This window comes from Myotis lucifugus, unplaced genomic scaffold, assembly GCF_000147115.1.
Source record: "Myotis lucifugus unplaced genomic scaffold, Myoluc2.0 scaffold_332, whole genome shotgun sequence".
Lineage (NCBI taxonomy): Eukaryota > Metazoa > Chordata > Mammalia > Chiroptera > Vespertilionidae > Myotis > Myotis lucifugus.
Window position 1 is genome coordinate 1009965 of NW_005871380.1, and position 27405 is coordinate 1037369.

The 27405-nt window shown below is 49.4% G+C and overlaps 1 protein-coding gene and 1 long non-coding RNA gene across 6 annotated transcripts in view; one reads left to right on the plus strand and one right to left on the minus strand.

Moving 5' to 3' along the window:
- Window positions 1–21934, plus strand: part of AMDHD2 (amidohydrolase domain containing 2) — a 41863-nt gene extending 19929 nt beyond the window's left edge. The window contains exon 11 of the transcript XR_002832169.1: window positions 20551–21934. The gene's annotated coding sequence lies outside the window, so the exon portion shown is untranslated. The remainder of the gene's footprint in view (window positions 1–20550) is intronic.
- On the minus strand, window positions 13384–18130 carry LOC106699185. Of its 5 annotated transcripts, none has more exons than XR_002832172.1 (3): window positions 16193–18130; window positions 13815–14925; window positions 13384–13660 (listed from the first exon to the last, which is right to left on the minus strand). It is a non-coding gene; the product is annotated as an uncharacterized LOC106699185 (long non-coding RNA). The 5 variants fall into 5 exon arrangements; XR_001350661.2 differs by lacking the exon at window positions 13384–13660 and having other exon boundaries at window positions 13779–14925; window positions 16193–17488; window positions 17929–18130; XR_002832171.1 differs by lacking the exon at window positions 13384–13660 and having other exon boundaries at window positions 13779–14925; window positions 16193–17599; window positions 17929–18130.
- Window positions 21935–27405: the final 5471 nt, after the last annotated feature.

Below are 27405 nucleotides of genomic sequence, written 5' to 3' on the forward strand. Positions count from 1 at the left end.
CCTCCCTGCGTGTTCTCTTTCTTCCACTGCTGGATCTCATGCCTTTTTTCTTGGTTTAGTGAGCACATCCCTCAGTAACTTTCTGTGAAAAGGTGCTTATGAGAATATATATATATATATGTATATATATATATATATATATCTCCATAGCTATGTATGTATTTACACTCACATTTAGTGTACACTACGGTAGATTTCTTCACATGCAAGATGGTAATGAATATTGAGCATCTTATAAGGTTGTGATGAGAATTAAGGTAAATTATAAAATGGTTAACATTCTCTAATGGTTAACATTAGTGGAGGACTAAAATAAATATAAAATAAGGTTTGTTGGGCCCTAGCTGGTTTGGCTCAGTGGATAGAGCATCAGCCTGCGAACTGAAGGGTCCCAGGTTCGATTCCGGCCAAGGGCCCATGCCAGGGGTTGCGGCCTAGATCCCTAGTAGGGGGTGTGCAGGAGGCAGCCGATCAATGATTCTGTCTCATCTAGATCCCTAGTAGGGGGTGTGCAGGAGGCAGCCGATCAATGATTCTGTCTCATCATTGATGTTTCTATCTCTCTGTCCCTCTCCCTTCCTCTCTGAAATCAATAAAGATATATATTTTTTTAAAAAAAGGTTTCTTTGGCAGGCAGTTGAATATAGTGGCTGAGGTCAGGGTGTCATGGTTGATCAGGGCAAGTTTTGAGCCCCGTGATCTAGTAACTCTATAACAGAGAGTAGGCAAGTCACTGAAGCCTCAGTTTCTTCATGTAAAAAATGAAAATGGCCTGAGAACCTATGTTTTGTTGTTAATCCTCACCTGAGGATATTTTTTCCATTGATTTTTAGAGAGTGGAAGGGAGAGAGAGACACATCGATTGGTTGCCTCCCGAATGCGCTGGGACTGGGGGCCTGGTATCAAACCTGCAACCCTGGCATGTACCTCCTTGACCAGGAATCAAACCCAAGACCTTTCGGTGCACCAGCCAGCACTCTAACCACTGAATGACACTGGCGAGGGCCAGAGTGCCTACCCTTAATGCACAGTAGGGGTTGTTAATGTAGGTTAATGTACCCAATGTTCCCAAATGTTGGGTGTGGCTTGGTACCGTGGCAAGAGCTGGCATCTACCTTGAGCTTGTCTTTGCGTCCACTGAGGGTGAGAATGTCTGCAGGAGGGTCGGCAATGGGCAATTGGCAGCATGATGCATCAAGTCCTGACAGGAACACCTGCAATTTGACCCAGCAGTTCTATCCGCTAATAATTGATGTTAAGGAAATAAGTATGGGTGTGCCTGGATGTAAGGGTAGGGCCCTGTTCATGGGGGAGGAGCCCGGGATCCACTTCAGTGTAAGTTAGGAGGGAGCTGTATCAATACCTGGATCTATAAGCCATACACTTCCTCCAGTAGAGTCCTCCTGGGCAGTGCATTGTTAAGTGGAAAAGGTGAATATCAAAGCAGCAGGAGCCCTTCTGGGGGACAGAGGTTCCACTTGCCTTTTTATTGTTTTTAAGGTCAGTACATGTGCCGAGGACTGGAAGTCTGGGCAGTCAAACACAGGCTCAATAGCCTCATGGTCCAAGGACAGCCTCTGGCATGTGGGTATCAAGACCCTGGTCTGGCACTACAAGACCTAGGCTAGGGCAAGGTACAGAACTGTGTGCTACGCCTCAGCCCCTCATCTGAAAAGTTGGGCAACAATAGCTGGATGTTTGTTTAGAGTAAATGAGATTAGACATGAAAATTCCTTACTAAGAATAAATGTTAGCGGGTCGATTATTGCTACCCAACAATTAAGTCTGGCCAGTGTGAATTAAGGGTTCGGTGATTTTATTGTTACTTCTGTATTGTCTAAAGTGTTATGTTAAAAAATAAACACATATGTCTTTTGGAAATACGGGAAAAAAGGTTATTTTAAAACATTCAAACCTTCAGGTATCAAGATGATTCTAGTTTTGTTTAAAACATCATCATTGTGCCCTGGTCAGTGGTTGAGCTTCGACCTATGAACCAGGAGGTCATGGTTCCCGCCCCGGATGTTTCTGTTTCTTGCTACCTCTCCCTTACTCTTGGAAGTCAATGATAAAAAAATAAATTAAAAAAGAACTATTATTTAAAAAGACATCACCATCACACAACAATGTGAATGTACTTTATGACAGAGTGTACACTAAAATGGCTAATGTAAATTTTATATCTATTTAACCACAATTTAAAAAAACAATAACATCATTATCAACAATAACAGCTTCCAAAAAATTAACATCATCATCAGCAGCAGCAACTACAAAGAAAATTATAAGCAAAGAAGTTCTGAACGTGTTCCTGGGACCATTCGCGGAGATGAGATGGGATTGCTCTTTGCCGTATAAACATGATTTATAGCCCAAATTTCCTCCCGTGAGCAATTCTCAGTTTTGTCACTAGTCAAGTTTCCTCTCTCCGCGTTTACGCAGAGCGGCGGGTGGGAGCCCAGCCTCGCCTCTTGTTGGGTGTGACCTTGGCGGGCTCTGCCCTGCGAGCCACGTTTTCCCCAGCCTGGGAGCCTGAGATGACAGTTCGCTTCGCGTCGCGCCCCGCCCCGCCCCGCCCCCTCCGCCCCGCCCCGCCCCCTCCGCCCCGCCTCGGATTGGCTCCCATTGGCTCGCGCCTCCATCCCTCAAGACAGGGGCGTGCCAACCCGGAAATGCGGCTCCAGGGGCTCCGCGTTACGACAGCGAGCACGGCCAATGAGTGCGGGCGGCGACCGCGGTTTGGAGGAAGTCCCGCCCAGCGTCGCGCGGGGGCGGAGCGGCGAGCGGCGGGACGGGCGAAGGATGGCTGCGGTCGTGGCTGTAGCTCTGCTGCGGAGAGGAGGACGCTGAAGAAGCGCAGAGTCGCGCAGGGCTGCGGAGAGGTGCCCGAGCCGCCGCGGGGTCCACGGCCAGGACCACCAGCCGGCTGGTGAGTGCGCTCGCGGCGCCAGGGCACAGCGGCCTGTCACCTCCCCGAGCGCGGCGGCGTCCCCGGACTCCGAGGGCCGGCCGGCCGGCTGGACGAAGGACCTTGGGCGCCGTGGGGACGCCGCTCTGTCGCCGACGGGAGCACAGTGCCGGGGTCTTAGCCCGCAGCAGGTGCACGGGCTAACACCCCGGACCGGGGAGGGGGCTGACGGGCGCGCAGGGGGCGCGGAGGCCGGGGAGGTGTCACCAGCCGGTCGGGGTGGAAGTGATTGGAAAGTTTGTTTTCGGCGCGGCCGGGAGCCCAGCCTCCGGGGTTACTTTTCCTTCTGTCGGCGGAGGAGCCGCGCGCCACTTCACCTGAATGGGGTCCCGGTGCCTCTGACCGCAGCAGACGCTGAGGGTGCGAGCCGGTGCTCAGGGGAAAGGGAGAAGGGGTTTTAGGAGGAAAGAAAAAGAAAAGCATTTGTTAGGTTAAATGTTTTGCTGAAAGCATCGCTAGTGTTTCTATATTTTTCCTGTCTGTTGCTAAAAGTATCCCTAGTGTCTTTATGTTTATTTCTCTGCTACATTCTGGACTCTCGGGAAGATGGTTGAAGGTTTTATACCTTGTGTGCGAATGTGAAGTGAGTGATGGAAGAAGGTCTAAACAGCTTTCAAAGTTTGGCTGAAAGGGCAAATCCCTTAAAATTGGTTCTCAGCCTTCCTAATACAGTTCCTCATGTTGTGGTGACCCCCCAACCATAAAATTATTTTCGTTGCTACTTCATAACTGCAATTTTGCTACTGTTATGAATCGTAATGTAAATATCTGATATGCTATATATGTTTTCTGATGGTCGCGACCCACAGGTTGAGAACCGCTGCATGAAGGAAGATCCATGAAATGTACTTGACCCTTATGGTTTGGGGGGGCGGGTCGTGAGCCCCTTTGAGAATCTGATGGAAAGTCTGCGTCCTCCTGAGAAAAACACACAGCTCCGTTGAATTTTGTAATTACTTCCGGAAGCTCTTGAACCTTCTGCAGCTCACCCATGGGCTTGGGGTTAGGAACACTGAGCTTTGTAGAGATGGGTGATAACCCGAGGTCTCAGAGCAGGAGAACCTGTTCTGTTGAGGAAAACGGTGAAGGGCAAAGGGGTGTCTTTGGTTGTAGCCCCATGTGGTGCCTGGTGAACACACAAAAACACAGCTTAGGAGGTTTGGTGAAGCTCAATTGAGGCTGAGGCTGACGGTAATCCTGGATGTTTGTAAAATAAACTTTCACCCAGGGATGCTGTTGCAGTGCAAGGTGTGTACGTTGATGGTGTCCATTGGAGGAGAAAAAGTGCATTTTCTCATAGTCTCAGTAGTTCCACGTGATGGTATTTGACACCTGGCGTTTTCTTGGCATAAGGCAGCTTTTTAGTGCAAAACGCTGGAATCCAATGAGAAGGAATGAATTACAGAATAGAGACTAGACCTCCCATCAGAAAGTGAGGGACAAGGATTTTGTGTCTGGAGCTAGGTTCCTTCACGTGTATGTGAGACTATGCCTCGTTTCCCATCAGTAATGGCAGGACACCCCCAAAATAGGATTTTATTTCTTTCTTCCTTTCTTTTTGTTTTTACAGGAGGACCAGTGGATTTCCATGTTTCAAATGAGTTTGCTGTCAAGTTTGGAACTTTAAGGTGGCACTGTACGAGTAGGAGAATCCCCTGTCCAGTGATTAATTTTCCTATTTCTTGAAGTGTGTGCAGCCAACAGGGGGAGCAGTAGGAGTTGTGAAGTCTGAAAATGGCCTAGCCCAGCTTGCTAGTCAGGTGGGCCCTGTGCTGTAGTACCACGGATGGAGCAGTTCCTTTAAGGCAGGCACTTGGCTAGATAGTTCACAGTGTTGCTTGGCTTCTGTCAGCAGTTTCCAGGTAGGTGTCATTCCCCTTTTACAGGCGTGGGAATGGGTGCAGGAAATGTCAGTACCTGTCTGGTAAAGAGAGTCAGTCTGGATGACAGCAGAGACCAGGTGCTACCCTCCCTTCACGTGAGGGTCTGCTGGCAGCTCAGGGCAGCACTCAGTCTAAGGAAGTCCTCCGTGCCACTGTCCAGGAGGTCTTTCCCGGGGGTTGTGCCTGAACGTCTTAACTGTGCTGGAGGCTGGGGGGACATTGTTCCATGGAAGGACAGCACACTTATTTCTTGGGGCAGGTGGCTGAACTCTGTGACCCCCGGAGCCTGTTGCAGCCTCACACTGTGAGAAAGCAGCTGTTTGGAAAGAGGCTCTGGTTCATCCTCATTTGAGGGCTGATATTCTGAATGGGTGAGGCTTGGCATCCTCCCTTTAGGAAAAAGAACTGTGCAACGATTTTGTTAAATGAAAAATGGGTGATTAGCCAGAGTGGCTCCCTGCATCTTAGGGTGGCGGTGTGTTTGCAGAGGTGGCTGTATCTGTGTGGGCCGGTGGTGGGGAAAACAGAGAACATGGAAAGAAGTGGGTTCTGACTTTCACTCTCCCTTTTGGCAGGTAGCTCCTCCTATAGTGTGATGTATTTCTTTTCCATGACATCCCTACAGCAGTTACTGAGCTGAGTCCAGCGCTGGCGAGGTGAAGCCCCCATGCTAATGAGGTGGAAGTGTAGGTTTGTTCTACTCTTTGGACATGCGTTTCATAAGAGGTGTCACAGCATGTGCGTGTAGAGATGTGGGGCCGGGAAAGAGGCTTGGGCAGCTAGTTAAAGCAGGTCTGGGCCTCTAGGCTGCCTCTGGCACAGCTTGGGCAGGAGGAAAAGGTATCTCCTGGGTGTGTGTCCCTTGATTCTGTGCCCTTATCTCCCGAGACTCCTGATGGGAGGTCTGGGTGCAGGTAGGGCCAGTGCATGATGACCTAGGAAGCACTGCAAAAATGGTGGGGGCAGGAAGGTGCATTCCTCCTGAGATGATGATGTGTGGAGAGCCTTCACGGGCACTTTACTATGCCCCATCCTAAAGGGGTGCCTTGTGTGGAAACCGACTTTGACTAGAGCAAGGAGCTGATGCTGAGGACGCTTGATGCAGAAATGACTCCCTCAGCAGGTGCAAGGGCTAGACCAGCCGTGGGCAAACTACGGCCCCGGGCCGGATCCGGCCCGTTTGAAATGAATAAAACTAAAAAAAAAAAAAAAGACCGTACCCTTTTAAGTAATGATGTTTACTTTGAATTTATATTAGTTCACACAAACACTCCATCCATGCTTTTGTTCCGGCCCTCCGGTCCAGTTTAAGAACCCATTGTGGCCCTCGAGTCAAAAAGTTTGCCCACCCCTGGGCTAGACTCACGTGTGCCAGCTCTGTATGCCTGCCCTTGTGATGACAGCTGGCCGTAGGGGTGTGGAGCACAGTTGTTTTGAAGGCAGGTTCAAAGGGCAGATCACCAGGGAGGAAGTGCTGGTGTGGAAACTGTAAGTTTTAGACAAGTATCATTTAGGACTTGTCAGTAGTGCCTTCTTGTGTAACCAGATAGCGTTCTTGTTCAGTGTGATACGAGGCCCTCAGAAAAAAAATTATTTGAATAATGAGAACTGATCGTGTATCCACTAGCCGAGTCAACACAACAGGCAGAGTGTGTTTTCTCAAGGATCGTGGGGAATGTGTTCTGATGCTAGTGTCTGAGAGAAGAAAGGCCTGCTGGGTTCATGATGGTTCTTGGAGTCTGTTTACAGTGTTTGATGCTGTTTTGCATTTATATAGTTGCACAAGGTCTGTTTCCATTCACTTAGTCTAGGAAAAATTTCAGATTTAAATTTTTACTCCAAGAAATTTCAGGTTGTTTTGACTGTTAGGGAGATAGTTCATGCCAAAGGATTTAGGTTTGAGGGCGATAAATCTCTTATCAGAGCAACTGAGCCAGGTATCAGTTTAAGTAGTTGGATTATAACAAACAAGAATAGTTGGGTCAGCCCTAGTTGGTTTGGCTCAGTGGATAGAGCATTGGCCTGGGGACTGAAGGGTCCTGGGTTCGATTCCGGTCAAGGGCACATGCCTGGGTTGCGGGCTCAATCCCCAGTTGGGGGCGTGCAGTAGGCATCGGATCAATGATTCTCTCTCATCATTGATGTTTCAATCTCTCCCTTTCCCTTCCTCTGGAAGCAATAAAAACATATATATATATAAAAAGAATAGTCGGATCACACACAGCCCTACAGAAGCGGGAAGCGACAGCATTGCAAACTGTGTGTGAAAAAGATGGCCAAGTCTGACATTAGCAGCCCATGACCAGGCGCATGGTCCACAGAAGGACAAACTAGTGTGATTTCCACCTGGAGTGTTTCTGAGGGGCCTGAGGAAGGTGGGCACATAGTTCCCGATGGCCCAGTGACCTCCTCTATCCACTGACAAGATCGCACGCCCTCTGTAGCAGCCACTGGGCTTTATGTTTTTGTTTTTTAATACATTTCTTTATTGATTTCAGAGAGGAACGTAGAGGGAGAGAGAGATAGAAACATCAGTGATGAGAGGGAATCATTGATGGGCTGCCTCCTGCACGCCCCCTACTGGGGATCGAGCCCACAACCCGGGCATGTGTCCTGACAAGAAATCGAACCTTGACCTCCTGGTTCATAGATTGATGTTCAACCATTGAGCCACGCCGGCCAGGCCCCAGCCACTGGGCTTTAAATCAGCTTGCAGCCTGCAGGGAATAGAAATATCGGCAGGTATGGTTTGAAGGAACGCCTGGATGCCAAGAATTTCTTTCTGCAAGTCATTGTCCTTCTGTTTGTGGAGCTGGTGGCAGGCCTGCCCACGTTGGAGAGGGCTGATGAGAGGCTGCATGTGTGTGCCTCTGCATATTATAGTTAGAATTCATCAGGCTAAAAGCTTAGCTTTTACAATGAGTTTCATTGTTTGTGCCGCACCAGCACCAAGGGTGAACCTGAGTGGGGGCGGTGAAGGATTTAGAAAAGACAGACAAGAGAAGAAAGCTGGGTCTGGGTGGGACGCTGCCTTCTCTGATGGAGAGAGACAGTGCCACGGCCTGTAAGCCATCTCTTTATTTTATAGCCAGATTCCGAGAGGCAAAGTAAGGGCGTGGTCAAGATGTTTACAACAGTCTCGTGGGTTTTGAGCCTACTCAATTACATGCACCTGAACTCTATCAAGCCCACATCACTCAGGCACGTGGGGCCACATGTTCGGACCATAGGTTCAAGCTCACAACCATAGCTGTTGGCTATAATTGTGCTGGGAGGGCTTTGCCCTCCAAGCTGGGACTTGCACGTGGCAATGAGAGGACTGTGCCCTCTCCTTAGTCCGAGGCTTGAACCTGTCCAAACACTGTAACCGCTCTCCACAATTGTTCATATCTCATTCTCCAACCTGTTTTTCTCTTTTGGAATTAATTTTACAGAGTTGCCCCTCCAATCTCCTTTCTGCACAGCTACAGAAAAAGCAAGGCAATTATTATGGTAGGAAAGGGGGCACTGAAAGGAGAGGAAAGCACTGTGAAGAAATGATGGTGATGGCTGGCAGCGGGCAGATAGGCCTCGGTGTTGAAGGCTCACCTGGCCAGTCTGTAAGCCTGTGACAGGTGCTCGGGGTTGGCTAACACCAGGTGAAATATAGACTGGCCTGGCTGCCCGCCCTGCTTTTCTTCCTCCTCCTTTCCTTGTTTCTGGTAAGTGAACTCCAAACTGATGAGTGGTGGAGGTGTGGCTCAATGTCATGCTCGGCACAGTAGATCTTTCTCCACATGTGGATGATGTTGGGAAGTTACACTGTGGGAGTTGGCCGGTCAAGTTGCAACAGAGTCTGTCTGTATCTCATTGGCCATTATTTCTCCCCCAAACAAACGCTTTATTCAAAATTTGCAGATAAGGAGCCTAGGAAGGGAGAACATCTGTTTATGGTGCCTTTTCAGGTGTCAGGATAGGCATTCTGGGTTAGGAATAAGCTGGGGCTCTCCTGTGTTGCAAACCACAGAGTTTACAATGCTGGAGGAGTGTTCCTGCCAGATGACATTTATTTATTATGGCCAGTGGCATTCTGGGGGGTGCCTTACTTGGCTGGAGCATTATCCCATATACCATAATGTCACGGGTTCGATTCCTGGTCAGGGCACATACCTAGGTTGCGGGCCAGTGTAGGAGGCATCCGATCGATGTTTCTCACATCAATGTTTCTCTCTCTCTCTTGTACCCTGGCCCCCTCTCTCTAAAAATCAATAAAAATGTATCCTCGGGTGAGGATTTTTATTTTATAAAGGGCGGCAAGTGATTGCCAATGTTGTTTTCTGACCAACAAGTAGATTTTACTGAGTAAAGCTTTTAACACGTATGGAATCTTAAGTACATGGATTGAGTTATCTTTGAAGTGCTGCTGTTTTTTTCTGATGCAGCTCCAGGATGACAGGCTTGAAAAGCACTAGTAGGATTTCCATGCCAGGCCCCGCTGATACTTAATGGTTTCTGCACCTCACACAGGATCTGTGTCTAAAAATACTAGTTTATTCATCTGCCCACTAGCAAATACTCCTTATACATCTGAGTCCTTCCTGAATATAGGAACTGATGAACTTGGAAGTGAGTTCAGAAGGTCTGTGGGCCCCATATGGTGTCCCCAGTGAGTAGGCAGGTGGGCAAGGATATAGTCCCTCAGAGATGTTCGTCTACAGGGAGCTCCCCTGCTGTTTCTGCTGATCCTGCCCATGTCACACTTTGTCCTTTGTAGCTATCAAGGTTAATAGTTACAGGGGATCAGCTGGGTGGTCTGTCGCTCCTTCACCCACAGGTCATCATTGTTTCCTTTCTGTCTTCTTTTAACCAGATTGGGACCTCTGTTGTATACCTGACTGTTTTGTCTCCTGCTGTTTTCACTTTTAAAAATATATACTTGTTTTTATTGATTTCAGAGAGTAAGGGAGAGGGAGAGAGAGATAGAAATGTCAGTGATGACAGAGAATCATTTATTGGCTGCCTCCTGCACGCCCCCCACACACTGGTGATTGAGCCTGCAACCCTGACCGGGAAATGAACTGTGACCTCCTGGTTCATCGATCGCCTTTCAACCACTGAGCCTCGCTGGCTGGGCTCACTTCACTTTTTTTTTTTCACTTCACATTTTTGAACACTGCCTAGTACTCCTCTAAGTGAACCAGAGTAGCCATTGTTCTACTGGTGGACATTTACATAAGCCGTTTCCAGTTATTAGGAGTCATTTCTTAACGAATGTTTCCTTAATATAAGTCTTATTCTGAATTTCTGACTGTTTCAGCGGGATTCTGTGTAGACGAATGTGCCAGGTCCGAAGGGCAAGAGCCCAAGGAATGATATGGTGGTGATTCCTAATTGCTTCCCAGGAAGGCCCTGCCAGTTAGGGCCCCCCTTCCTCGGTCCCTGCTGACACAGAGTATCAGCATCACCCAGACTCTCTACTAACTGGTACTAACTGGAAGGGGTTGAGGCAAGGAGTTTGAATATGGGTGAGCATATGACTATGGACAAGGACCTGCTCTGTGCCTCAGTGTCCCCATCTGTGAAAAGAATGCCCGTGGTTTTCACACCAAGAGTTGTTTTGAAGAGTAACTGTAATAATATATATGCAAAATGCTCAAAAGAGTCTGGGTATGGGAGAGGCAGCCATGGTCACTGTCCCTACCATTGACTGGTGTTCTGTGCTGGGCCTCGCTTTGTGAAATTCTTGGGGCGAAAGAAAGTTCTTAGCAGAAAGTTCTTTGTCAGTGAGCACAGCCGACCTGAGAGCAGAGTCCCTTGAGGGATGAGCTGGTTGGATTTGATGGCAGCCTCCCACCCTTTTACACAGGGTCCCAGAGGAAGGCACCTGTCCTGGTGCGTCCACACCTCCAGAGCACACTCCACCCAGGCAGCACCTAAAGGCAGCTTAACTTTCTTGAATTTGGGCACGTTCCTCTTGCTGGCTGGAGCCCTAAGCTTTGTGACAGTATCTTGACCATACAAGGCCCTGATTTTGATGTTGATTCCTCTGCTGGTGTGTTAGGGGAGCTCAGCCTTCCTATATTGTTTTCTCTGACTCACAGTTAGAATTGGGCCTCGTAATACAGTATATAATTAACTCGGTTTTAGTTACAGATGAATAAACAACACTTGGAAAGGGCCTGAGGGGCTTATTTTATGATTTGATGGTCCCTGGTTGGAGAAAGTTTGTGTCTGTGTCTTCTGTGCTATTGAATGTTAAAAGTGCTCCTGGCACGCTCCCTTCCAGTCAGCGTGAGTACTTTTCATCGTTCCCTCGTTAAATCCTCAGAGCAAGCCTGGGAGTTCCCGTTCTCCTTATCCCTGACTATGAGTAGAGGGTCTGAGCCACAGAGAGATGACATAACTTGTTCAAGGTGAGGCAGCGAGTGAGGATCAGTGCTCAGCTTGGCAGAGTGCGGTTCTAACAGTTCAGCAATAACCCTCCTCTACTTGTACCTGTAACTGTGATTGTCTATCCGAGACCCATGACTCGTTCATATGCAAAAGGCTTACACAGTTTAGTAACTAGTGATTAAGCTTTTGGAGCTCCACTCGTGTGCTATCCTACAATTAGATTCTTCCTCAGCAGGTCTGTAGAAACTTAAAAGAACTCTTAAGAGCCAGGACACATTTAAAGAATCCAGTTGTAGCTGCTGAACTCTCTGAGGTATATAGGCCTCTAGCTTTGAATCGTTGGTCCCTGTGCAGATCTAAAGGCTTCCTCAGAATGAAAGACTGTTCAGTGCACTGACCCTGAGTCTAGCTTCAACATCCCCAAGCTCAGTCTTCATGTGAAATCCTTGCTTAATTTGCATTTTATCCGTCCTAAAGAGAGAAAGATACAGAGACAGGTGAAGATGCAGGGGGATCTGAGAAACATCAGTCAACCTTCTACTCCCAAATTCAACTCCTTGGCCTCCTGACGCTGACTCAGGGCTCACGTCCTCATCTGCCCAGTGCAACACAGCCCTCTCTCCTCTCTCTTACCTCCTATGTGCTCTCAGGACAAGCTTCTGTAACTTCATCGCCACTGAGAATTGGGGGAGGTGTGCCATTTAAAGAACATGGGTCTGTATTGTAAAATCAGCTTCCATCTGCCTGGCAGTTAATCTTTTAAGGGTGATGGAAGCTGTTGTCTGCAGCTATGGAGGGGGCAAGGTGTCTACTGTGAGACTTGATTGCATGGGGAAAAAGAAATCCAAAAATATCCTTGGGTCATTTGTTTCCTTGCCCCAAATTCATTTGCATTTCAATCTATTTGTCAGCCAAAATGTTTGCTACCTTTACCGGATTTGAATATTGGATGCTGGATATTTTGATGCTGGTATTTTCCTAAACTCTCTCAGTGGCTAAGCAAGGTATTCCATAATTAAATTGCGCTTTGATATGTTTTTGGTGGCTATGAAAATGTAATTTGATCTCAAAGTAATTTTCCCTTGAGAGTTTCTACTTCTAAGAGGAGACTGCTGAACCCAGTACTCAAAAAGTCAAAGAAGTTAAAACTCTTAAGTTCTTATTTACAAACTGTGTGAAATAAATTGAAGTCTACAGAAAATGCCCAGTTTACATATGACTCTACTTCAAGTTCATTTGGAAGTCAGTGGTTTGAAACTTGTCTTTGTCTTCCCGTCAGAGATGCGCTTGCAAAGGGGTGGTTGTCATGGTCTCCAAACCCCCCTGTGCCTGCTCTGAAAAGGTGGAGTGAGCACAGCAGGTGGCAGTCCTGCTTACAGGCTCACCATGACACACTCAGAGGGTGTAGAAGGTTTACCTTGAGTGGAGTTGTGGGACATGGTGAGGCCCACTTTTCCAGAGACTCCAAAGGTGCCGATATCGATGACTGACGCTTCCTAACCAAGGTCATTGAGAACAGGCGTCCTTCCTTGTTCTTGATAGCACTGTGCCCTTGGCACACCTCCCCCAATTCTCAGTGGCAATGAAGTTACAGAAGCTTGTCCTGAGAGCACATAGGAGGTCAGAGAGAGAAGCACAGCAGGGGTCCGATCGGAGGGGAAGTAGGGAGATGGATGTGGTGCTGTTAGTGGGAAGTAGGGGAGGAAGAGTGGGGCTGGGGCACAGCCTGAGGGAGACTCCTGGTGAGAAAGACGTGGCATTGATGTAGGGCTGTGGCCATGGAGAGCCACGGGTGGCCCTGAAGGGCTTGCATTTGGGGTGGGATGCATGCATGTCTGTGTGTAAGAAAGGCCAATGATCATAACTCTCATGGTAACTCGGTGCCTACAGGACCAGGCAGAGGGCTGTGTAGTTGAGACTGTCTCTGTGACCAGCTCCATTTTATTAGGGAGGACAGGGATAAATGAATGGCACACTTAGGGTTTTGTTGCTTTAAATTTTTCCAGAGAGCTCTGGCCAGGTGGTTCAGTTGGTGAAGCGTCGTTTTGTACACCAAAAGGTTGCAGGTTTGATCCCCCATCGGCATTCATATGGGGAGGCACCTATCCAAGTGTGTATCTGTCTCTCTCTCTCTCTCTCCCCTCTCCCTCTGAACATATCCCTGGATGAGGGTTTACTTTTTTTTTTCTCTCCCGAGATTGAAATTTCAGAAGCTATTGAGGAACCAGAAGTACAATAGAGGTGTGCTGGGAGGGAATGACTCACCCACAGGACCTGTGGGCTGGCTGGCTGGATGGGGATGCCTCAAGGAGCCCTCACTGCCACACATGACCACTGGTCAGCAAGTGTATTCCAGATCCTGGAGGTGTCAGATGCTGTTTGTGCAGCTCAATTCCTTCTCAAGATGTTTTTTAAAATTAGCCTTTTAGAATAACACCTAAAGTATAAATAAACATTTGGAGTTTTCATACTGGAAGAGGGCTTTTTTCTTTTTCTTTTCATTTCACAATTGATGCTTAAATGCTTTACAAGGTAATATTGCAACCACCAGTTTCTTTAATTGCAGAAGTAAAACTATTTATTAAACATACCCATGCTAGTGAGTTATGCCTGTGGGAAGAGAGAGCAGGAAGCACTGAGTCTACCCTGTAAACATCTCCATCTGGGAGAGTCCCTGAGACTGGTCTTGCGCTGAGGTGCTTGGCTGGCTCACGTGGCGGAGGCAGGAAGGAATCCCACGGAGGAGGAAGGCTGCTCGTGACTTGTTCCTGTGTCATCGTGCCCATAGTGTGGAGTGCAGGGGACACTGCTGGGTGCTTTTGCAGCGGTGGTGGTGTAGTGACTAGCATCTCAGCCTTGGACTGATGCTGGACAGTACAGCCTTGGTTAGGCTGTCATCGGACAGGAGGTGCCCGGGTCCTCACGGGCAGCCCTGTTTCTCAGGCTCCCACTCCTGTGGGTAGAGGTGCCCAGAAGGGGTGTTTCAGGGGTGCTGAGGTCCCTGCCTGGCACCCAGGGGTTTGTCTGGAGGGATAGGCCTGCTGTGAGTCTAGAGCTGCTGCAGCCTTGGGACCTTGGCACTGGCTAGTCCTCTGTGGAGAAAGCTCTCCCCAGGTGTCCTGAGGGCTTTCCCCACATCCTCAGATGTCACCTTCCCAGTGAGGGCTTCTCTGTTTGCGTACATTTACACCAACCCCATCCAGATACTCCCCTTACCCTTCCCTGCTGTATTTTTCTCACAGTGATTATCACCATATGACACACTGTAACTTTTATCTGGTTTCTATTTTTTTTTTTGGGGGGGGGTCTTTCTACTCCACTAAAATGTGAGCTTCTTGAGGAAATGGGCTCAGTTTTGCTCTTTGCTGTCTCTCCAGTGCCCGGGAGAAATGTATGGCACACAGTAGGTGTTCAGTGAACCTTTGTTGATGAAGTGGATAAGAGCAGTGTGATCTCAAGAGCACTGCATTTGCCTTAAATCATCAAAGCTGCCGTGAGGTTCTGGCGGAGGCTGCCATTTCACATAAAGCATGTGATGGAGAAGCAGGGGTGTGTGTGTGTGTGTGTGTGTGTGTGTGTGTGTGTGTGTGATCATCTGCTGTTGCCATTTCCAAACTCCAGAATTCTTTCTATCCTTCCTAGGATGTTGATTTCAAAATGACTGGTTTTTCCTTCTGGCTCATGAAGGCTGCTGCGTTGAATCTGAAACATAGAGGAAAGCAAAACTTTAAAAAATGCTTTCAAGTTTTGCGTGATTAGCTCTTACCACATTTCACTTTTTGAACTTTAGTATCCCTCTCCTGGCCATTGCAGCACCATCTGAGCCTCCATCACCCTCCCTGAACAGTACTACAGCCCTCCAACGCTCCCTCCAAGCCCCTCACCAACCCATGCTGTGGGTGGACCACAGCAGCCAGGGGGCTGCTCTGTTCCCCCAGCACTTGTCCAGCTCTGCCATAGCCACCCTCACAACTTTACACAGCTAGTTCTGTAAATGAAGTCGGGCTTGTCACCCCATTAAGATGTAGCTTCCTAGGGGCAGGGACCATGTTTGCCTAAGGCTGTGTTGTGGGACCATGGCTGGCACAGTGGCCATGTTTGTTGAATATTTGGGTTAATAGCATAGTTGATTTACCTCTTTTAAGGAACTCTGATGAATAAAATGAGTGCATATATTTTTGTATTGAAATACCCAGAAAACCGTGGCTTTGAAGGCTCAGGTGTTCTTAGAGAAGTCACTCCACAGCCTGAGTTGTCTGCACTGGGCAAGTTAATGTCTCAGAGCTCCCCCTGAACTCCCCAGGGCTGAGGATATGGAATTGTGGGACATACTGTAACTGTGGCAAAAACAAGATATGCCTGCTGAGCTGGGTGGAGCAGTCAGAGGGTGGCTAGAGAGGTTCCTGGGGTGACTCTTGGAGTCCTGGGAGTTCGAGGTGGAGAGGAATGGTGCTTGTGGACCATGGGTGCTGCCAGCATCCTCTCCTTGCCTCTTCTCCTGGCCAGAGGGCCACCTTCCTCATCTTCCTGCATCTCTGCACACTCCCTGTTCTCTCCTCGCACTGTGGTCCCCCCAACCAATGCAGGCACGACTCCACTCAGGCCCCAGAGCAGTCTGCACGCGCAGAGCATGCTGATGGTGTCAGCCAGCTGCCAACAACAAAGGTAAGGTGACTGACTAGTGTATGTTCACTTGTAGTAAGGTGGCATGTGTCCCTTAAAGGAGAGGCTTAGGAACACCTTTCAACCTCATCGGAATTGTGCTTTGGGCTGAGTGAACTTGCCAGGCATCTTGTAAAGGTAAACTTAGCATCAAGTGCATTTGTGTTTACAGGTGGGAAAAACCTTGGCTCATACCTTCATCTTGTGACAGACTCTGTAAAGTACGAAGAACACACAAGATCTCGATCCTAGACCCACCCACAGGGTACAGCGCTAAGAATATAGACACAGGTTTAAATCTTAATACCTTTTACCTGCTGTTGGGGGACGGGGAGGGCGGTTTTTCCAAGAGAGGCGAGTCCCCGTGGGAGCAGCTGTTCCAGGCCAGGCTGTATGTGCCCAGATGCTTTTCCTCACGTCCCATTTCCTGGCTGGATATATTCTCATTCTGCAGTGGCTTGTTTTATCGTGGGATAATCAGGGCATTCTTCGTGGCAAACAAAAAGCTCCTAGCTGTGCTTTTCAAATCCCTGCTCTGAGTTGAATTTGCTTCATTAGTTAAAAAAAAAAAAAAAGAAAAAAAATCCATAGGAATGTAAATCAGAAATTATTGGGTGTAATCTTATGGGAAGTGAAATGTCAAAGGCTGGCATTTGGAAACAGCAATGTCGAGCAGAGTTGCAGCCCCGACTTGCATGTGTTGAGCCAGGAGTCCAGGCAGAACTGAAAAAGAAAGCAAGTGCTTGCGCCTGGCACTGTGTCCTTGGGCTTCAGCTCTGTGGCTGCTGGAGTGACGCGACTGCTTTCCCAGGGGCAAGGGGTTGTGCTGAGACATTGAGATGAGTGCATCTTTGCCAGGTTGGTGTTTTACCCTCTTGGGAGTGGAATGTGCATGTGGCTGCTGAGGGAGTCGGGTCATCTCACCCTCATTAGAGGTGTGCCCACTCCCTCCTCAGCCTCCTCCCGCTCTCTTGGCCCCTTGCTCTCCCTCCTCGAGCTTCCTGAATGCCCATTCTGCTCAGTCCGGTATTTCTCAATGTAAAGTCGCAGCCCTGCTTGGCGGTCTTACTGCAAAGCCTCATTAATACTGCTGTTTTATACTGTTTAGGTCATGGGTGTAAGTTTCTTATTTCCCAAACACAGCCTTATGCCACACTAAGCCCAGAGCCACTTCTGTTCTCTTTGCTCCCCTGGCCTGGGGACTCAGCCCAGTCTCCTGCCACCCCCTGGTCCGGCATCTTGACCCCAGGGCATTGCCCCAACTGCACAGACTTCCCAGATTCCTTGGATCCCACCCCTATATCTAAGGAAGCACTGGTCACACACTCTCCCACGGGCCTGCCCCTTCCTCCTAACCCTCTGGATCCCCATTGTTCTTTAGGTAAAGCCAAAGGACCCCACAGATCAGCTTTAGCCGCCTCCCTACTGGTGAAAATAATCACCATTTCCTTTAAAGGGGCCGTGGTCTGGAACAAGGGCCGGAACTTCTGTGACATGGAATCGAGGCTTTGCCTCAACCATTGTATGAAAAGAGCTGAACCATGACGTTTGCACTCACCAGGCTCAGGAGTTGTTCATCAGCTTACTGCTACCTCAGAGACAGCTGTCAGGTCAAGTAGGAAAGATCAGAGGGGGCGGGGCTCATCTCCACCTTCAGAGCCCCCAGGGTGTCTGCCTCAGTCAGATAGGACCCTGGGCTCAAGGGGGAACCCGTCTAGCAGGGAAAGGAAGTTTATTGGACGCCAACAGAGCTCAGCAGCAGGAGACACACAAAGGTGACCCAGGCCTAAAAGGTTGGAGGGACGTTGGATGGGACGGAGTCGGGAGCAGGTGAGCCAGATGGAACTGCAGTGCTGGGTGCAGAGGAACACCCCTGGGGAGCCCAAGGAGAGGAGCGGGGAGATGGGCTTGTGCTGAGCTTCTAAATGTGAGGATAGTCTGGAGAAGGGCACGTGTAGGGAAGGCCTCAAAGGACATACTACATACCTCTCTTGGAGGCTCAGCAACTCTGAGTCATTTAAAACAGAGCCCTGTATGGCTTACCTTAAAAATCCATGTGAATTTTACACTTGAATCCTTGTTCCATTATTTTTTTCTTAATCCTCACCCGAGGATATTTTTTCCATTGATTTTTAGAGAGAGTGGATCGGAGGGAAGAGAGGAGAAAAAGAGAGAAACATTGATGTGAGAGACATTGATTGGGTGCCTCCCACACACACCTCGGGCAAGGCTGGGAATTGATCCTGAGACCCTTCCATGCATGGGCTAACGCTCTAATCATTGAACCACACTGGCCAGGGCTCCTTGTTCTATTTCGAATACAAAAATGTTTTCCCAAAAACCCCACAGAGGCCACCCTTACATACTGGATCAAACACACTGATTTAGAAAGTTCGGGCCGAGAGCACTCTAGAGAGAGAGGTGCCCAGGGGCCAGGTGTTCATATGCGTAACAGAACCCTGACATCCCAGAGTAAGGTACCCTTCCAGACTCCCGGAAGACACACCAGCTCTCTGGGTACCTAGAACCTGCCATTCACCCCGATATACCTACTGCTGGGCTGACCTCAACCAGGACACCCAACACCAGAGTGGGCTTTAGAAGGGACCCTCATCATACTGTGTTTCTCCCACGTGGCATGACTCTGAGCTCCAGGTCTGCCCAGGCATCAACTGGGCTCTGAGGGCAGGACACTCAGCCCAGCGGCTGCCTTCACACTGGTCCACAGTGGTCCTAGCACGTGGCCCCACCACATCCTCCCAGAAGGGAAGTCACAGAGCCCATGACCCAGACTTGCCTCCAGGCCCACCCACCAGAGCCCAGAACTGCGGGTTCACCAGGGAAACCCTGAGACGTTGAAAAGCAAGTGGCCTTCAGGACAGGCTACACCAGTGGTCACCAAACCGCAGCTCGCGAGCCACATGCGGTCCTTTGGCCCCTTGAGTGTGGCTCTTGCACAAAATACCACGTGTGGGCGTGCACGTAGAGTGCGATTGAAACTTCGTGGCCCATGCGCAGAAGTCGGTTTTTGGCCTGGGCGAGTCTATTTTGAAGAAGTGGCGTTAGAAGAAGTGGGGGTACGTTTGCTGAGGTCGGCCCCTCAGATTGAGGACGATTTTAGCAAAGGCCAGCTTAGGAGTACCCTAATTAAGTTAATAACAATGTACCTACCTATATAGTTTAAGTTTAAAAAATTTGGCTCTCAAAAGAAATTTCAATCGTTGTACTGTTGATATTTGGCTCTGTTGACTAATGAGTTTGCCGACCACTGGGCTACACCATCCACCAGTTACAAGCGAGCCTGTCCAGCTTTTTGCCACTGATGAGCAGCACGTCAGTACTCTGGCCAATTTCTTCTTGTGGACTCCTTTTAATTGGATGAGTTTCATTAGGAAACAGGTCCCAGGTGGCAGGGTTAGGACAGGACAGGCAGCACCACATGAGAGCAGTGTTCTTACCACTGTGCTCCACACTAGGTGGCTCATTGATGCCAGGATGGCTGAATCCCTGAATCTCACTCCCAGGGGGCTCAAGGGAGTGCTGATGGCAAATGTTTGTGCACAGAAAATCCTATGCTTTTGTATTTAGATTTCAATGGGAGAAATTTGACAGAAAGATTATATCCCGCATTTAGGTCAGGACACCAAACCCTCTCAGTTTCCAGTGGCCATGCCATCCCTGTTCCATTGCAACAAAGTAGTGGTGGTGTCCAATTCCTGGTGTGTTTGTGGAAATCCAGAAGTGATCCAGCCACGCTGCTGGTCTCCAGGGGAGGTTTGAAGCCGACATCCGTGAGCCTGCGCCATGGGACCCTGGGGCCTGAGCACGGGGCTGCCAGGACACAGAGATGAGGCCCTGGCCAAAGCCTAGACACGGTGCCTGCTGTCATTTCTCAAGAGAATAGGGAGGGCAAAGGCAGGGCAGAGCCCAAGTCACATGCTGTCCCAGGAGACCCCTGACCTAGGGTTCCTCAACCGAGGGAGGCGGTGAAGACAACCCTGACTGGGAACCCCACGCCACCACTCCTCTCAGCTGCCCAGCAATGTTCTGAGGACCAGGAAGGCATCCCAGCCTCTCCAACAGCCCACCCACAAACACAGCTGGGTTCTCCCTGCCCATGCTGCAGGCCCAGCGGTAAATCTCAGCCCTTAAATGCAGAATTGAATGCACTGCCCAGCCAAGCATCGTGGATAAACTGGATGCTACTTGTCCCTAAGGGCTGCCACTCCCTGACACCAGGTCTTGAAAATGGCGAGGAACAAAGGTAGAAAATGACAGGCTCTCACACAAGATTCTGAACAGAAAATATCTCTGTTGACATGTCATACTCCAGCCCCTTCAGTTCCTTTATAGAACTTTTGCACTTGGCTCCTTTCGATCACTTCCGGATTTCCACAAACACATTTCCACAAATGGACACGACCACTACTTTGTTGCAACAGAAAAGGGATGGCCACTGGAGGCCTGAAAGTAAGAGGGCTGAGTGTCCTGAGTTAAATGCAAGATATATTCTGTCACATTTCTCCCACTGAAATCTAAATGCAAAAGCATAGGATTTTCTGTGCACAAACATTTGCAACCAACCTAATTAGAAGCATAGTTTTTATCTATTTTGAATTTGCACATAAAACCTTCACCTATGCCCTCTTCTGCTTTGTTTTCTAGTTTCTCACAGCCTTGACCAGGAAGAAGCGGCAGACATCACCAACTACAAATGAGGAAACGGAGGCCCAGAGACCAGATGCTTGTCCCAGGCACCAGATGCACACAGCAGGGATGGGACCTCACACAGCCAACAGGCCGCACACGTGCACGAGTGTCAGCTGGTTCTGACTTCGTTTTCCCTACAGGGGACCCCACAGTGCCCTGTGTGCACCGAGATCTGAAACCCTCCAGCACGCTCGGGGAATAAAGGAAAAACAGGGCTCCACGTAGAGACGAGGGAGCATATGTCAGGGCTCCAGGTCATTCCGACCCTCAGCACTGCCCCTGGACACCTACCCTGGAAACAAAACCCTCAGACATCAGGACCCTGACCCCAGGTTGCCTCCCCAGCTGCAGGCAGACACTGCTCAGTGTAGCTTTGAATTGAGGATGACACACACGACTCAAATGAGGCTCCCAGAAGCAGAGGCCCCCACCAAGAGCCTCCTGAGGAGGCTCCTGGAACAACTGTGCCTCAGATTATCGGAGGGAGTGCCACCAAGCTCCAGGAACATGGAGATGGTTCACAGGGCCCCATTCAGTTCAGCAGGACCCGACCCATTTAGAGACCATCACCCGAGGGGGGAGGACAGTCGTGAGCAGAAAGCCATGGTGGACCTGCCACCTGCTCAGGTCACAGCTCTATGAACATTTACGTCACAAGGCAAGGGGACATCCATCTGTCCGGTTTTATCAGGTACTTCCCTCCCGAGAGACATCTCAGGTACAAAGCTCCTGCACGTAAATCCCCTGCAAATATCATGTGACTATGAGTGTGGGTGTTTAACATATAACTGTTGGCATTAGAAAATCAACTAGAGACGGAAACAGGTGGGAATCATGGCCCCCCTGGGGCAGGGACCAGTTGTAAGAACCCAGGGGCCTTGGCTGCAAACACTCTGTGGGGGCTCTGCCAGCCTGGGAATGGGCCTCCTCAGGGCCAGAGTCTCCAGTCCCCCTGGGCACCAGCCACTCTGAGGTAGAAGGCAGGACACTGCAGACAGGACACCAGCCAGGGGTTCATACCTGGCCCACTGCTCTCTCGAGGCACCTGAGCCCTCACCACCAGCTGTCTCCACGGCCACCGCCCTGCGGGCTCCCAGGTGGCCTCTGCTCTCTTCCTGCACTTGGCCCTGCTGGCGGATCCAGTGCAGAGTCCACCCTTCTTCGCTCTGGGACGGAAGGGCAGGCCTGTGGCTCCTCTGCTCCCTAACCCCCGCCTAAACTTTTGTATAGAAAACTGTATAAAAATTATGTGTTCTATTTAATTCTTATACTTTTGGGCTTGTAAGTGGCTTTTGGTACTTCTCACAATAAAAAAAATTTTTGAAGATATCAAAACAAATTCTTGAAGATTTTTTAAAATAAATAACTAGAACTGCCTGGGATTCAGCGCCCCATATCTGTTTTGAGATACCTCAGCCTGTCTATCGGCAATGAGTGGCTGGCCCAGCTCATCCTTCCAGAACCATCCCCGCACACCTGAACTCACTTGCAAAAGCAGGCCAAGATCCTGGAGGCCCAATGCTGAGGAAACCAGAGCCCACCAGAACACAACATGGGAGAGACAGTGGGTGCACCCCCACTTAGATGCCGCCCGGATGCCATGAGCCTCTCCCAACACACACCACCAGGGCAGGTGAACTCTGGAGCAGTGTTCTCCAGTTTCTTGCAAGAAACCTCAGTGACTGCCCAGGAACCTGTGCCCCTCCCCCAGGCATAGGCTCCTGTGCCCGCAGCAGGAACTGGCCTTCCAGGACCTGTCCTAAAACCAGCCAGGGGCTCTGAGTGGACAGCATGAAGAGGAGCCAGGAAGCAGGGGAGACCGGTGTGTGTGGCTGAGGTGGGAGCTGGCACCACGAGGTTTGGTAAGCCAGTGAGGCTGTGTAAGGGACATTAACAAAAAGACATCATGAGGGGGAGACGAAAGCATTTTTGGAACATTCTTTCTAAAAGTACAGAAGTAAGATAAAGACTATTAAGAGCCGACTCTAAGGACTGCAGTAACCCAGCTCCAAGCACTGGGCAGGGCGGGTGTTCCAGTCATCGTCTTCCTTAATGCTCACAAGGCCGCCATGACACAGAAGCACATTAACCTGCCCTGAGCCACACAGTCAATTAAGTTGTGGGCGGAGTCGGTCAGGGCCAGAGTACCAGCCGGGTTGCTCCATCCCACCCAATGCCCACATCCCACCAATTCTAGACTGGAATGTTCTGGGTGCTCTGTAGTGTGGGGACAGATGGCAATTAAGACCCGGTGAGCCGAAACCGGTTTGGCTCGGTGGATAGAGCGTCGGCCTGCGGACTGAAAGGTGCCGGGTTCGATTCCGGTCAAGGGCATGTACCTGGGTTGCGGGCACATCCCCAGTGGGGAGTGTGCAGGAGGCAGCTGATCAATGTTTCTCTCTCATCGATGTTTCTAACTCTCTATCTCTCTCCCTTCCTCTCTGTAAAAAATCAATAAAATATATATATATAAAAAAAGACCAGGTGAGAGCACTGGTGCTCAGAGGCCTGCTGGCACCCAGGCCACACAGACCCCCTCCCTGGTGCCAAGCAACCAGCTCCTTTAGAGGACTTGGAAGACTGCTGGCCCAGGGACTGCTGACCTGGAGAGTCCCCGGAAAGGAGCCGGGCGCACCGCTCACAGGTGAAAGCAGCCACTGACAACCTGGCCACAGCTGGCATCTCTGTTCCCCTACAAGTCTATTGGCAAAATCAGTATTCTGACCGCTGCTTAAACTAACAGCAGTCACTGCTGCTGGAGGAGAGGAACTGAAGGATACGTGTTCACTGGGCAAAAGAGGAACTGCTGTGCGGCTGACACCACTTCCTCCCGCTACCCTCAGATGACTGAGGGTGGGACAGCTGATGGCCTAGGGGCCGGTGCCCTGAAGCAAGCTCTTCTCACTCCTTTTTAGGACTTTCCAGCACTGACTCTAGGGCTGGCTCAGGTCAGAGGAGCCTTCCGGTTACGCACCTTGTGAAGAGGTGACCACTCCTCTGGGAGCAAGCACCTGCTGGACTAGGGGAGGAGGAGGACTGCTCCCAGGACACAGGGCCCATTCCCTCAGGTCCTGAGCCAACCTCGAGGCGTGGTCAGGGCTAAGAACGGACCCAGAGCCCCATCCTCCAGCGAAGTGTGAACTGACACGCACCAGTGTCTCAGGACACCCACTCGTGGCCTCAGACAGGCTGGCGCACAGCTCTCATCAGGACGGGAGACACGCGTAAGAATTCGGCCAGTTAGCCCTTCACCTCTGATCTAGTTACACTAAACAATCTACCATTTCCACTCAGAATAATCCCCACTTCTCTTGCCAAGTGGCTTAAAATATCATATTTCCACTCACAGCCCCATCACTTAGCCCCGTCTATAAAATTCCTTTCACCATCTTTCCAATCCTGACTCTTGCCAGCACCAAGTACACCTGGAATGAGCCCAAGCAAAGAACTGAAAAGGGCAAGTCATCAGAAGCACCATGACGGCCCCTCCCCTCAAAGACCCATCTGCCGCCACAGAATCTGCAACCCCAAAGCCAGGACAACGGCCCTGTCAGAGGACCAAAGCCAATGGGCAACCCACAGCTTTCTCCCGGACGGGCTCAGCTGCAGAGACCAAATCCCCCCAATCTTACTTCATCTGAGTGGTTTACCCATCAACAAGGAGTCGTATTTCCTGTTGCCCTTAAACTCCTAAAGTTTCTCCACACTGAAACGGCTGATTCAGCTCTAAACAAGGTCTAACCTGTTCATTAATACCTATGGGCCAGGTATCTGGAATACAGGAGACACAGCCAAAGTGAATCACACAGCAAGTATTTACGAAGCACTTCTGCTTCCGGGAAGGAGTATTACACCTGGCCAGCCCCTAAGGGAACCCGGAAGAGAACAAAGACCCAGGACAGACTCAGCCCCATGGAGGAAGCCCCAGGAGGAAAAGAGAATTCACACTTACACTGTCCATAAAGAGAGCCCATGGTGGCAATGGGCCCAGAGTCAGAACTTGAGACAAGAAGGTAGGGGATGGGGGGCACTGGGTCCCACTCAAGCTCAGTCCTGAGAGAGGGAATGTGAAGACTTAGGGGAAGGGGGACCAGTCGTAGCCCAGCTCCCCACCTCCCCTAGCAACCCGCCTGCCCACTCCTAAAAAAGCTCTCTGAAAATGTCCTGTTCTCCAACTCTCCCACATGGCTTCACTGACTGAGCCCCCCACCAGACATTCTTCCTTAGCAGCAGGCCACAGGCATTCTCCCAGTGAACTCCAACCCCTTGGAACTCCTCCCCTACATCTCCCCACCCAACCCCTATCCAAGCACCACCTTCTGTAAGCCCAGGTGCTCAATAAACACTAGTCCAGTGCCCAACTCCCTAATCCTCCCCTTCTCCCGAATCCTCAGATTCCTCTCAGGGTTTAGTGACTCTCTGGGACATTTTTTTTTTTTTTGTAATTAAAAAAATCCTTACCCTAGGACAGTGATGGCGAGCCTATGACGTGTGTCAGAGGTGACACGCGAACTCATTTTTTGGGTTGATTTTTCTTTGTTAAATGGCATTTAAATATATAAAATAAATATCAAAAATATACATCTTTGTTTTACTATGGTTGCAAATATCAAAAAATTTCTATATGTGACACAGCACCAGAGTTAAGTTAGGGTTTTTCAAAACACTGACATGCCAAGCTCAAAAGGTTCGCCATCACTGCCCTAGGATATGTTTTATTGACTTTAGAGAGAGGGAGAGAGAAACATCTATCAGGGTACATACCTATCCCAACTAGTATGTGTCTTCACCAGGAATCAAACCCGAGACCTTTCAGTGTACAGGACGACACTCCAACCAACTGAACCACACCTGGCCAGGGCTCTGGGACATTCTTTCATCAAAACCAAGGAGAAAGAAACTAAGAGACCAAGGATCTTACACATTTTCTCATTTGAAGTAAAAAAATCCCACTACTATGACTAATGTGAATTAGCATTACTCTTTCTGACAAATTCACATTATCTGTGACTAAAATTAACCCTTATTTATTATCAACTATTTTATGAGACAGAAACTGTAACTGCTACATTACCTTCATGTTATAAATTTGTTTTACATTTTAGAAAACAAATATGGCTAAGTGGATGATAATTGGAAAAGCAACAACATAGATATATTCTGATAAATTACCCTCCCTCAGAGAACTATTACAGTAAAGCATGAATTTTTAAAGTGGTCTTGAAACAGTCAAAGGGATGAATGGACCTAACTGTGCAAGCTCTAGTTACTGGCTCAGAATCAATTGTTTCAGTGTTGAATAGACAGCCATTGCCTCAAAACAACTCGAAGGACAAGAGCAATTTAAAATCTGACTCGATATTCAAAACAGGAACGCTGGAGTAGAGATGCTGAATGACCACTAAGACCCACTGTTTAAAAATAAAAACAAAACAGTAAAACACACACCCACACTATAAAAGGAAAATCATAGCTCACGAAAGCCTATTTCTATCCTGCAGATGACTGTCATTTTCTGGGAGGTCAGTTCTCTGAGAACTTGCTCAAATGAGCAAAGGAAGTATCTGAGGAGTGGGGGTGGGGAGGGAGAGGGCCAGAGGGCTGGCATCTCAAACTCTGATTTTATCCATGAGTGCTGGTTTTGCAGTAACTCAAGAGTTCTGGTTTCCTGATCATAGGTCATGCCACCCTGAGGATGGTCTCTGGCACGCCTCTCAAACTTGACGGATGTGAAGGTTTTGGGAAGCCTTATGCCTGGCAAGTGCTGGGCTGGCAAGGAATGAAGCCAAGTGCTATTGCATAGGCCCGACCGAAAGACCCAGGAAAGTAAGAGGAAGGCTTGTGAATTCCTGAGGATACATATAGGTAATAACTTTTTTCCAACAGCCTTTTCTGAGTTTCAATCCTATGCAGCTTGCACAGCTTCTGAGAGATACTCTGCCTCAGCCACAGCCTTGTAAAGGTCATCAACAAGATAACTTACTTTCTATTCCTATCTGGAACAACAGTGTGAACATTATATTATACAAAAGACAAGCTGCAAACCAGCCTAGAAATTCCTATCCTTTTGCTAGGGCACTGGGAGAACTAGGATAGTTAGAAGGCACTCTGTCTGAGAAAGACTTCCTACCTGGCCCTTCCATGAATCCCGAACCCACCCCTTCAGATGAACAACAGTCCCCCTGAAATAGCACTCTATGGACATCACCTTCTCAGAATGCTAAATGGGGTGCGTGTTGTGGCTGGACACAATGAAGCACCAATTCTCTAAACGCAAGTCCCTGGGAAGGGAAGACGAGCGACCGTGTCAACTGCCCCTTGCCAGCATCAAGTCAAACGTCTGGAATGTGAAAAGCGAAGGACGCCAGGGTTCTCCGACTCCAAACCCAGGAAGTGCACTGGGACGGAGAAGAGACGGTGCTGACACACCAGGGGCCACAGAGTCTAGGGAGGAAAACCTCCTCCCCTGTAGAACAGTGAGGGCTAGAAAGAGATGTGAGGGGCAGCAGCTGAGGATCCTGGAAAGCAGTGGCGCCAGAGTGTCGACCTCTTTCCCAGGCCCAGGGCAGGGAGTTTGGGGGCCTGGGTGGAGCTGGGGACAAGGGGAGTTCGGGCCATGCTCACCTCTTCGGAGTCCAGGTTGAGGTTGGCCTGGCACAAAAGGTACAGGTAAGACTTTGGATCCCGGGACAGCATGTGCCAGATGCTGAGGAAGTAAATGCTGAGCAGGTTGAGTTAGACGCTGGGCCAGGCACCCAGTCCTGGGATACAGCAGGGGAAGCAGCTCGCTAAGATTCTTTGCCGTGATTC